Consider the following 12428-nt stretch of genomic DNA (forward strand, 5'->3'; position numbering starts at 1 on the left):
GCACCTATTCTCGTTTTGAGCTTCTCACAAACCTTCATGCGCTGCATCTCCTGGAACTCACCGTGGAAGAATATGAAGAGCTATTGTGGAATACTTTCGAGCAAAACTGCCGACAAAGATGTTCAGATGGTTCTCGCAGGATGCTAAGGTGACACTCCATGTGGTCTGGCTGCTGATGGTCTATTTCAGAGAGCCCACGGATGGGCTTGTCCTTCTTGCAGACGTAAGTTTGTTCCTCTTCTTTCTTAAATTTTTATTGCGTTGAATAATATTCTCACAACATGCATATATTTTCTGTACCCTATAGTCATCTTCCATAGGCTGACATCGAGAAGACCCTCACCCTGCCCATGATCTAATAACACTGCTTGGTATTTGGTGAATTTGCGCATTCGCATCAGATGAGCCGAAGTTATAGTCATCCCAGCAAAGCATGAATGTTAACCCGATTAGAGATATTTTCAAGATGCTTTCTGAAATAACTCCAATTTCATATTTCAGATGGGACAGAGTGTGTAACTGTGACACTGTAATTTCAGTGTACTACATCTTTAACCTACAGCACCAAGAGCAGGCTGCCAGCACACTTGAATTCATTCAAAAGTAAGCCTCTTCTTCTCCAATTGACCTATTCACAGCAGTCATTTTGACATTAAATTGTATGGTCAACTCTATCGTGGTGCTGTAATGACATAAATTGAAATGAAATTAATGATATAGAAGGTTCACTTCTTCTATAAACAACAATCCTCTTTGGGAGTGACAAGATTAGGAATGAACATATCAGAGGGATGGCTCAGGTGGGACGGTTTGGAGACAGAGTCAGAGAGGCGAGATTGTGATGGTTTGGACATGTGCAGAGGAGGGACCCATAGGGAGATCGATGCTGAGGATGGAGCCACCAGGCAGGAGGAGACGAGGGAGGCCAGAGAGGAGGTTCATGGATGTGCTGAGAGAGGACATGCGGGTGGTTGGTGTGACAGAGGACAGGGTGAGATGGAAACGATTGATCTGCTGTGGCGACCCCTAACGGGAACGGCCGAAAGACAAAGAAGATGCAGAAGATCTTGTCCAAATTACTAGTGATTGTTTATCAACAATCCTGTATGTCCATATGTTTGGACATCTGCCTGCTCCCAGACTACCAATAACCAGCAAAAATCTATTTAAGCATAAAAATTCAAAAAGAAAAAATAATATAGCACCTTCAACTGCACCACAGACTAAAACAGTTAAATGTGGTCTATTAAACATTAGGTCTCTCTCTTCTAAGTCCCTGTTGGTAAATGATATAATAATTGATCAACATATTGATTTATTCTGCCTAACAGAAACCTGGTTACAGCAGGATGAATATGTTAGTTTAAATGAGTCAACACCCCCGAGTCACACTAACTGTCAGAATGCTCGTAGCACGGGCCGGGGCGGAGGATTAGCAGCAATCTTCCATTCCAGCTTATTAATTAATCAAAAACCCAGACAGAGCTTTAATTCATTTGAAAGCTTGACTCTTAGTCTTGTCCATCCAAATTGGAAGTCCCAAAAACCAGTTTTATTTGTTATTATCTATCGTCCACCTGGTCGTTACTGTGAGTTTCTCTGTGAATTTTCAGACCTTTTGTCTGACTTAGTGCTTAGCTCAGATAAGATAATTATAGTGGGCGATTTTAACAGCCACACAGATGCTGAGAATGACAGCCTCAACACTGCATTTAATCTATTATTAGACTCTATTGGCTTTGCTCAAAACGTAAATGAGTCCACCCACCACTTTAATCATATCTTAGATCTTGTTCTGACTTATGGTATGGAAATAGAAGACTTAACAGTATTCCCTGAAAACTCCCTTCTGTCTGATCATTTCTTAATAACATTTACATTTACTCTGATGGACTACCCAGCAGTGGGGAATAAGTTTCATTACACTAGAAGTCTTTCAGAAAGCGCTGTAACTAGGTTTAAGGATATGATTCCTTCTTTATGTTCTCTAATGCCATATACCAACACAGTGCAGAGTAGCTACCTAAACTCTGTAAGTGAGATAGAGTATCTCATCAATAGTTTTACATCCTCATTGAAGACAACTTTGGATGCTGTAGCTCCTCTAAAAAAGAGAGCCTTAAATCAGAAGTGCCTGACTCCGTGGTATAACTCACAAACTCGTAGCTTAAAGCAGATAACCCGTAAGTTGGAGAGGAAATGGAGTCTCACTAATTTAGAAGATCTTCACTTAGCCTGGAAAAAGAGTCTGTTGCTCTATAAAAAAGCCCTCCATAAAGTTAGGACATCTTTCTACTCATCACTAATTGAAGAAAATAAGAACAACCCCAGGTTTCTTTTCAGCACTGTAGCCAGGCTGACAAAGAGTCAGAGCTCTATTGAGCTGAGTATTCCATTAACTTTAACTAGTAATGACTTCATAACTTTCTTTGCTAACAAAATTTTAACTATTAGAGAAAAAATTACTCATAACCATCCCAAAGACGTATCCTTATCTTTGGCTGCTTTCAGTGATGCCGGTATTTGGTTAGACTCTTTCTCTCCGATTGTTCTGTCTGAGTTATTTTCATTAGTTACTTCATCCAAACCATCAACATGTTTATTAGACCCCATTCCTACCAGGCTGCTCAAGGAAGCCCTACCATTATTTAATGCTTCGATCTTAAATATGATCAATCTATCTTTGTTAGTTGGCTATGTACCACAGGCTTTTAAGGTGGCAGTAATTAAACCATTACTTAAGAAGCCATCACTTGACCCAGCTATCTTAGCTAATTATAGGCCAATCTCCAACCTTCCTTTTCGCTCAAAAATTCTTGAAAGGGTAGTTGTAAAACAGCTAACTGATCATCTGCAGAGGAATGGTCTATTTGAAGAGTTTCAGTCAGGTTTTAGAATTCATCATAGTACAGAAACAGCATTAGTGAAGGTTACAAATGATCTTCTTATGGCCTCGGACAGTGGACTCATCTCTGTGCTTGTTCTGTTAGACCTCAGTGCTGCTTTTGATACTGTTGACCATAAAATTTTATTACAGAGATTAGAGCATGCCATAGGTATTAAAGGCACTGCACTGCGGTGGTTTGAATCATATTTGTCTAATAGATTACAATTTGTTCATGTAAATGGGGAATCTTCTTCACAGACTAAAGTTAATTATGGAGTTCCACAAGGTTCTGTGCTAGGACCAATTTTATTCACTTTATACATGCTTCCCTTAGGCAGTATTATTAGACGGTATTGCTTAAATTTTCATTGTTACGCAGATGATACCCAGCTTTATCTATCCATGAAGCCAGAGGACACACACCAATTAGCTAAACTGCAGGATTGTCTTACAGACATAAAGACATGGATGACCTCTAATTTCCTGCTTTTAAACTCAGATAAAACTGAAGTTATTGTACTTGGCCCCACAAATCATAGAAACATGGTGTCTAACCAGATCCTTACTCTGGATGGCATTACCCTGACCTCTAGTAATATTGTGAGAAATCTTGGAGTCATTTTTGATCAGGATATGTCATTCAAAGCGCATATTAAACAAATATGTAGGACTGCTTTTTTGCATTTACGCAATATCTCTAAAATCAGAAAGGTCTTGTCTCTGAGTGATGCTGAAAAACTAATTCATGCATTTATTTCCTCTAGGCTGGACTATTGTAATTCATTATTATCAGGTTGTCCTAAAAGTTCCCTAAAAAGCCTTCAGTTAATTCAAAATGCTGCAGCTAGAATACTGATGGGGACTAGAAGGAGAGAGCATATCTCACCCATATTGGCCTCTCTTCATTGGCTTCCTGTTAATTCTAGAATAGAATTTAAAATTCTTCTTCTTACTTATAAGGTTTTGAATAATCAGGTCCCATCTTATCTTAGGGACCTCGTAGTACCATATCACCCCAATAGAGCGCTTCGCTCTCAGACTGCAGGCTTACTTGTAGTTCCTAGGGTTTGTAAGAGTAGAATGGGAGGCAGAGCCTTCAGCTTTCAGGCTCCTCTCCTGTGGAACCAGCTCCCAATTCAGATCAGGGAGACAGACACCCTCTCTACTTTTAAGATTAGGCTTAAAACTTTCCTTTTTGCTAAAGCTTATAGTTAGGGCTGGATCAGGTGACCCTGAACCATCCCTTAGTTATGCTGCTATAGACGTAGACTGCTGGGGGGTTCCCATGATGCACTGTTTCTTTCTCTTTTTGCTCTGTATGCACCACTCTGCATTTAATCATTAGTGATCGATCTCTGCTCCCCTCCACAGCATGTCTTTTTCCTGGTTCTCTCCCTCAGCCCCAACCAGTCCCAGCAGAAGACTGCCCCTCCCTGAGCCTGGTTCTGCTGGAAGTTTCTTCCTGTTAAAAGGGAGTTTTCCTTCCCACTGTAGCCAAGTGCTTGCTCACAGGGGGTCGTTTTGACCGTTGGGGTTTTACATAATTATTGTATGGCCTTGCCTTACAATATAAAGCGCCTTGGGGCAACTGTTTGTCGTGATTTGGCGCTATATAAAAAAATTGATTGATTGATATGTTTGGAATGCACCAATAGCCATCTCATCAATGTATCTGGTTAAACATAGGTCTGATTTTATTACCCAGCCGTGCTCTATATAGGAGATTTTATTTATGTCCAACCTCCGATCTCGAACTACCGTTTTTTCAGGTGATACATTGGGATCAATCCTAAAAGGGTGACAAAGACCTGCCGCGGCATGACCACTTCCAAAAGGACAGGTAGACCTGTTCAAAAAAAGTCGGCCACGGTGAATCCCCAGGTAGCCACACTGCTCAAGAACCTGATGGATCTTGAGTGGAATTTCATATAGGTGACTAAGAACGCTCTACCCCAGCTCGTCTTGTCAGCAGTGTTTAAATTTTGACTTTTAAGGGGTGAACTTTCCGTTTATGTAGTGATGGAGTTGCTGATTGATGAAAGTAATCCCTTATTTTAATAAATGTTATAATTAATCATGTAAGTCTCTTCTTTTCCATAGAATTTGTATTGCCGCACCTTAGTTAACTACATCATTTCAATAGGCTATATGTTGTATAGAATAAAGAATACACATTAAAATTGCTAATCAAGGTTATAGTAAAGACACTGTTTAATTGGCTGTAATGAATACTGACAAGGTATCATAAAGGTAATGGTCGAAGTGAGGATTTGTAAATGTTGCCTCAAACTTCCACGCAGTAATTCAGATATGGCGAAACAAGTGAATGATATAAAATATGTAGAGCTTTGTAATTCAATAAATATTTTTGCTTTGTTGAGGATACTAGAAATATTTTTAGATATTTTAGCTTGAACATGTTTTATGTTAGGGACAATTTTTAAACGCGTGCAAAGGCAGTAAAACTTTAAAGGTATGATCGGGAGAGCGTTCTCAAAACACCCGAAGCATTTTTTTTCACAAAAAACGCACATAAAAAATTCAAGGTCAAAGGTCAACACTTCTTTCTGCGCTTAATAACGATGTTTTAAATTATTCAAACGCGATAAAACTTTAAAGGTATGATCGGGAGGCCACTCTCACACATCCAACCCGTTTTCAGGCAAAAAAAAAACATAAAAAAAATTTAGGATCAAAGATTAACACTTCTTTCTGTACTTAATAACAATGTTTTAAAGCGTGCAAACGTGATAAAACTTTAAAAGGTATGATCGGGAGGTTGTCCTAAGACAGGGATTACATTTTCACATGAAAAAACATTAAAAAAAAAAATTTAGGATCAAAGGTTAACACAAGCTGTCACAACATTTAAAAGTGTGCGAAGGTCCTGGTAGCTGGATACAGGAGGTATTGCCCCTTTTCTTAAGGCAATTACGATATCTTTTCACAAAATCAGAAACCAAATCATCGTTGGCGATAGTATTTTCGGTCTATAAAGACAGCACATCTTGGTACGACATCCCGGCGGCGCTGATATATATTTAATACACGCAGTGACCTTTATTTATTTTATTTGGAAATATTCACAAAAAGGAAACATGGAAATAGAAATGGGAAAAAATATGAGTATGTACATATGTATGTACAGATATATTTAAATCTCTTTGGTGTTAAAGATATGTAGATGTTTTGTTCATGTGGTTTCTGACATGTCTGGAATAAATTAAAGTGAACCGGAATCTTGGAACCTGAGCTTTATTACTTATATTAGGCTGAAGCTGGGAAAACTAATTCTCCTGTAAGCAGCGTTTTATTCTTTTAGTGCAACTATTAAAAGGTCCAGTATTTCTGTATTATCCGTCATGACTTTGCTATCCATCCACTTTTGTTCATAATATGGGACCACTACACGCGCGGGGCTGGGGATATTTGCGTCTTAAAAGTGTGTGCCTGTGTGTGTATTTGGGCTGTTTAGAGCAAAAGGTCGCACCTCTTTTGACAAACCAGGTGATTTAAGTAATCTTTTGATCGAAATGCTTCAGTTTTTTTTTAAAAAGATCCTCGGCGGTAAACATTTTTTAAATGATGTTTTTTTGTTAGATAGAGCCCCACGGTGAGAAAAGTTTATTCTGATGGAGCAGAAGAATTCGGCCCGACAAATTAACCCCAGAGGATTATTTAGACGACACGACGCGCCAGGGACAGACTCTCCTTTATGAGGTAAGAAAATCAGCTCATAACTTTTTAAAGTGTAAATATTTCATTAATAAGTATGGTCTGTGTTACAGTTTGTGGATATTCTGTTAGGAGTTTATTTAACGCTGTTTAATCAAGTTTTTTCCCCAGACACAGCAGCAGAGATGTAATAAACCCTCTGAAATCTCATTTACATTAAAAATACAGGTTAATAACGCGGAGCTGATGTGTTATAACCGACAGAGGTCTGTCGAACCGTCAACAGAGCGCCGCGGGGACGGACTCGTGTTACACGATAAGAAGAAAAAAATCACATCATGACGTTTTTTTTTAAAGTGTAGGCTAAATATTTAATAAGTCACATCTTTTCTTTCAGTTTGTGGCGAGACGTGACCGTCGCTCCTGCAAGATGCCCGGAGGTTCGAGGATATTTTGGACTGGTATTAATGAATGTTTTTGAGAGAGAATAATTGCGATGCATAAAAAGTTTATTCTGGTTTAACGAGAAGAAGAAGAAGAAGAATTCAGACCGACAAATTAAGCCCAGAGGGTTATTAGACGACACGGGGAGCCAGAGAGAGAGTCACCTTCATGAGGTAAGAAAAAAGAAAAACAATGATTCAGTAATATGACTAAAGTTTTTAAAGGTCCATAAAGTAAGAAAAAAAAAAACATATTGGCTATATAATGTCAGATGTTTCCCCTCTCAACCAAAAATTTATGCAGACAGTCAGCATCAGCTCGAAAAGTATACGTTTTTGTGGAGCTTTTCACAACCAAATAAGCGTTTAAAGCGTAAAACCCTCCCCTAGTTAGATTTCTCAATAAATGACCACCGACTGTTTCTATCAAAGATACGGCGTGTGAATTGTAAAAATTACAGCTTCTGTGTGTTTTCAGTGGAACTTCTGCAAAACAACCACATTTAAATCTTTATCCACGTTAAAAACGGCTTGAGATTTATAATTATACGCTCTGAACAAATGCACAGATTCTACATGACACACTTTCCTCTTGTCACACTGACAGCAGTGTGTCGGCTCCCAGGCTTTTAATGTTTTTTGACAGAATTGGTTGGAAATGTGCAACTTTCAAGTGCCTGGTGCAGCCTTTTACAAATCATAAAACAGCGGAGTAACAACAGCGAGTTTTAACATTAGAACTCTTACCCTCGTGATGTTGGTCAACTCGTGTATTTCAGATTCATTTTAATAAATGTTCACCTTTCTGTAGCAGTTGTTAGCTAAACTAGTTTGTTCATAATTACAAGCGGTTTTTAAAAACACATTGTACAATTTTTACTCCGATTATTCGCTGTTTAGGGTATTTCTACATGTCTTACACTGTAAAATATAATAAGTTGACTTTACTAAAAATGAAAATAATCAAAAAATGCAAACTTGCTCCCTTACAAAGTCATTTATGTTGTCTTGAAGCAGATTTGATTGCCTTAATTATTGCGAGTGTGCAGTACTCAAACTTAAAATCTAGATTATACACTCAACAAAAATATAAACGCAACACTTTTGGTTTTGCTCCCATTTTGTATGAGATGAACTCAAAGATCTAAAACTTTTTCCACATACACAATATCACCATTTCCCTCAAATACTGTTCACAAACCAGTCTAAATCTGTGATAGTGAGCACTTCTCCTTTGCTGAGATAATCCATCCCACCTCACAGGTGTGCCATATCAAGATGCTGATTAGACACCATGATTAGTGCACAGGTGTGCCTTAGACTGCCCACAATAAAAGGCCACTCTGAAAGGTGCAGTTTTATCACACAGCACAATGCCACAGATGTCACAAGATTTGAGAGAGCGTGCAATTGGCATGCTGACAGCAGGAATGTCAACCAGAGCTGTTGCTCGTGTATTGAATGTTCATGTCTCTACCATAAGCCGTCTCCAAAGGCGTTTCAGAGAATTTGGCAGTACATCCAACCAGCCTCACAACCGCAGACCACGTGTAACCACACCAGCCCAGGACCTCCACATCCAGCATGTTCACCTCCAAGATCGTCTGAGACCAGCCACTTGGACAGCTGCTGGAACAATCGGTTTGCATAACCAAAGAATTTCTGCACAAACTGTCAGAAACCGTCTCAGGGAAGCTCAGCTGCATGCTCGTCGTCCTCATCGGGGTCTCGACCTGACTCCAGTTCGTCGTTGTAACCGACCTGAGTGGGCAAATGCTCACATTCGCTGGCGTTTGGCACGTTGGAGAGGTGTTCTCTTCACGGATGATGCGAAGGAGATGTGTTGCACTGCATGAGGCAAATGGTGGTCACACCAGATACTGACTGGTATCCCCCCCAATAAAACAAAACTGCACCTTTCAGAGTGGCCTTTTATTGTGGTCAGTCTAAGGCACACCTGTGCACTAATCATGGTGTCTAATCAGCATCTTGGTATGGCACACCTGTGAGGTGGGATGGATTATCTCAGCAAAGGAGAAGTGCTCACTATCACAGATTTAGACTGGTTTGTGAACAATATTTGAGGGAAATGGTGATATTGTGTATGTGGAAAAAGTTTTAGATCTTTGAGTTCATCTCATACAAAATGGGAGCAAAACCAAAAGTGTTGCGTTTATATTTTTGTTGAGTATAGTAACTATATTAAGTGACGGCTTAATTCTCAAAATAGTTTTGTTCATTCATCCTATTCAGGTCAACTTAATTTTCTTGAAGCTACAGCTTAAAACTGAGTCTGGTTAACTTAATTCGTTTGTATGTTAGCATGCATTTACAGTGTACAGAGAGAGTGCAGCTCGAACCAAAGTCAAATTCCATGTATTCTGTGGATACTTGGCCATTAAAAGCTGTTCTGATTCAGATTCTGATAAACCAGAAAATGCTGATGAACCCTGTTTTATTTGAAACTTCAAAGTTGTTGCTTCAGTTCTCCGTCACTCAGTTATCTGTGATTTTCAGGGAACACTTGACATAAAATGCTGACGGCTGATTTTCATATTAAAAGAATAGATGTCTCCCTTTTGGAAAGTCTCCCGAGAATTCTGATCAGAGAATCTTGATGTCTTCAGGGTCTATTAAAAACTAACCAGGAGAAAGCTGCTTTCAAGAACAGTTTCAGTTATTTTTTGACCCACTTCAGATGTTTCTTGGTCAGAATGAGATGGAAAAGCAGGAACTTGCAGCAATACAAGTGAGCAAAGAAAATGTTTAGATTTAGGACTTAACATCCAAGCTGCTGGCATGTGAACGTTACCGTGAAGTGTTGAGATCAATCAATCAATCAATTTTATTTATATAGCGCCAAATAACAACAAACAGTTGCCCCAAGGCGCTTTATATTGTAAGGCAATGCCATACAATAATTACGTAAAAACCCCAACGGTCAAAACGACCCCCTGTGAGCAAGCACTTGGCGACAGTGGGAAGGAAAAACTCCCTTTTAACAGGAAGAAACCTCCAGCAGAACCAGGCTCAGGGAGGGGCAGTCTTCTGCTGGGACTGGTTGGGGCTGAGGGAGAGAACCAGGAAAAAGACATGCTGTGGAAGGATGGTTCAGGGTCACCTGATCCAGCCCTAACTGTTGTATGGCTGGGGGGCCTGGCTGCCTTTTTGTTTCTGTCTTTTGTTTTTCCTTCCAGGTGGCTTGCATTTGGGACTGAGTGGCTGTGTTGCTGAGGTTATCAGGACCTCACCCTGATCACCTGCGGCTCGTCAGGACTCACAGCTGTGGTGCATCTATATGGATTGGAACATGGTGGCATTTAAGACTGGAGTATACAGTGTGTATTTGCCAGAGACTCGACCTTGTGACCAGACGGGTGAGATCGTCGTCTCGGGAGCCATCTCATCATCAGTGGATGCAGAGAACGTCCAGGGTTTGATGCACGGTCTGTGAAAGAGGAGGGGGTGAGGTCTCACGCTCGTCAGCACACTTCCTGAGGTACGTTAGATTTTGTGACTAACGTTTATACAGTCAGTAAATGTGGTGTCCCTCACACCTTATTATATTGAGCTGTACGTTAGTCATGTATCGGCTTCCACTGCAGTGGAGTTTTGTGAACTGGATGTTCCATGCCTGCAGGTTGGGAAGCTGTTTAGTAATTAAGCCAGGAAGTGTTTGCTGTTTATGTACACCTTTGAGTGGTCTCTCTGTGTGTAGAGTGTGGACTCATATAATGGTTCCTTCTTTCACAGACTCGGTTTGTTGCGGCCACCTGGGGGGTGTCGGCGGGGTCCTTGGGTCCGAACGGCTTCTGGCTCCGGACCGTTAGCGCTGCTGGGAGTGCACCGTATCACCACCACGCCAGACCGCACACTCTTTTGTTGTTTTGTATCACATCACTGTTATGTATTAAATTCAGTTAGCCTTTGTACCGTGCTCTGCTTATTTCATACTGGGTCCTTCAAACGCTGGTCGGTTCTCCGAGCTGCGTCCGACACATAACACTAACTATAAGCTTTAGCAAAAAGGAAAGTTTTAAGCCTAATCTTAAAAGTAGAGAGGGTGTCTGTCTCCCTGATCCGAATTGGGAGCTGGTTCCACAGGAGAGGAGCCTGAAAGCTGAAGGCTCTGCCTCCCATTCTACTCTTACAAACCCTAGGAACTACAAGTAAGCCTGCAGTCTGAGAGCGAAGCGCTCTATTGGGGTGATATGGTACTATGAGGTCCCTAAGATAAGAAGGGACATGACTATTCAAAACCTTATAAGTAAGAAGAAGAATTTTAAATTCTATTCTAGAATTAACAGGAAGCCAATGAAGAGAGGCCAATATGGGTGAGATATGCTCTCTCCTTCTAGTCCCCGTCAGTACTCTAGCTGCAGCATTTTGAATTAACTGAAGGCTTTTCAGGGAACTTTTAGGACAACCTGATAATAATGAATTACAATAGTCCAGCCTAGAGGAAATAAATGCTAGATAGATAAGGATTTGATGTTTGAATCCCAAAATGTGTAAAATATAATAAGTTGACTTTACAAAAAAAATATGCGAACTTGTTTCCTTAAAAAAGTGGCTTTGAGCAGACTCGCCATAGAGGAGTTGAGTTTATTATACGCAGCTGGAGACACAATAATCATCTATCAGCTAATTTACCGCGACACCCTGATGGTTACCCTTTAATAAACATGGACGTATGCTTTTTTCTTCATGTAAGTGGACCAAATTTGTGTTTAATAACCATGAACATATGCTTCTTTCTTCAGGTAACTGGAACAAATACCTTTTTTCTTAATGTATGTTGTGTTTAATAAACATGAACGTATACTTTTTTCTTCATGTAAGTGGACCAAATACTTTTTTTCTTAATGTTTTCCTTCACGTATGCTGTGTTTAATAAACATGAACAATTGCTTTTTTTTCTGTGTGTGACTTTAATGAATGTAATAAACCACATATTCTAAACCTTATATGGCCTGTGTTCTTTCCTATAAAATGAGGTTTTTTGTGGAAAAGACACTTACTGGCACCTTTTGCTCTAAAAACACCATCTGATGTGACACCCAGCCACCCTGCCGGGAGTGACGGAGAGGAAAGTTTGTTTTTTTGTCTTCAGAAAACGGTCCCCAGAGGTATCTCCGATCAGCGAGTGTCCCGCAGCCCCTGATCAACCGGGTAATATCTTAAAAGAAACTGCATCTATAGTGACTAAGAATAAGCTTTGTTTTCCCATCTTCAAACAAGCCCAGCGAATGACCCCGTCATCAGGAAATCAGATGTAATAAAACATTCAAGCTTCAACCAAAGATTCAAGCTTCTCTACTATGTTATAAAAGACCATCCGGCGTGACACCCCCGCTGCGCAGGTCACACACACACACACACACAGCTCTGAAACACACACACACGCACACAAACACCCCCAG

This window comes from Thalassophryne amazonica, chromosome 1, assembly GCF_902500255.1.
Source record: "Thalassophryne amazonica chromosome 1, fThaAma1.1, whole genome shotgun sequence".
NCBI lineage: Eukaryota > Metazoa > Chordata > Actinopteri > Batrachoidiformes > Batrachoididae > Thalassophryne > Thalassophryne amazonica.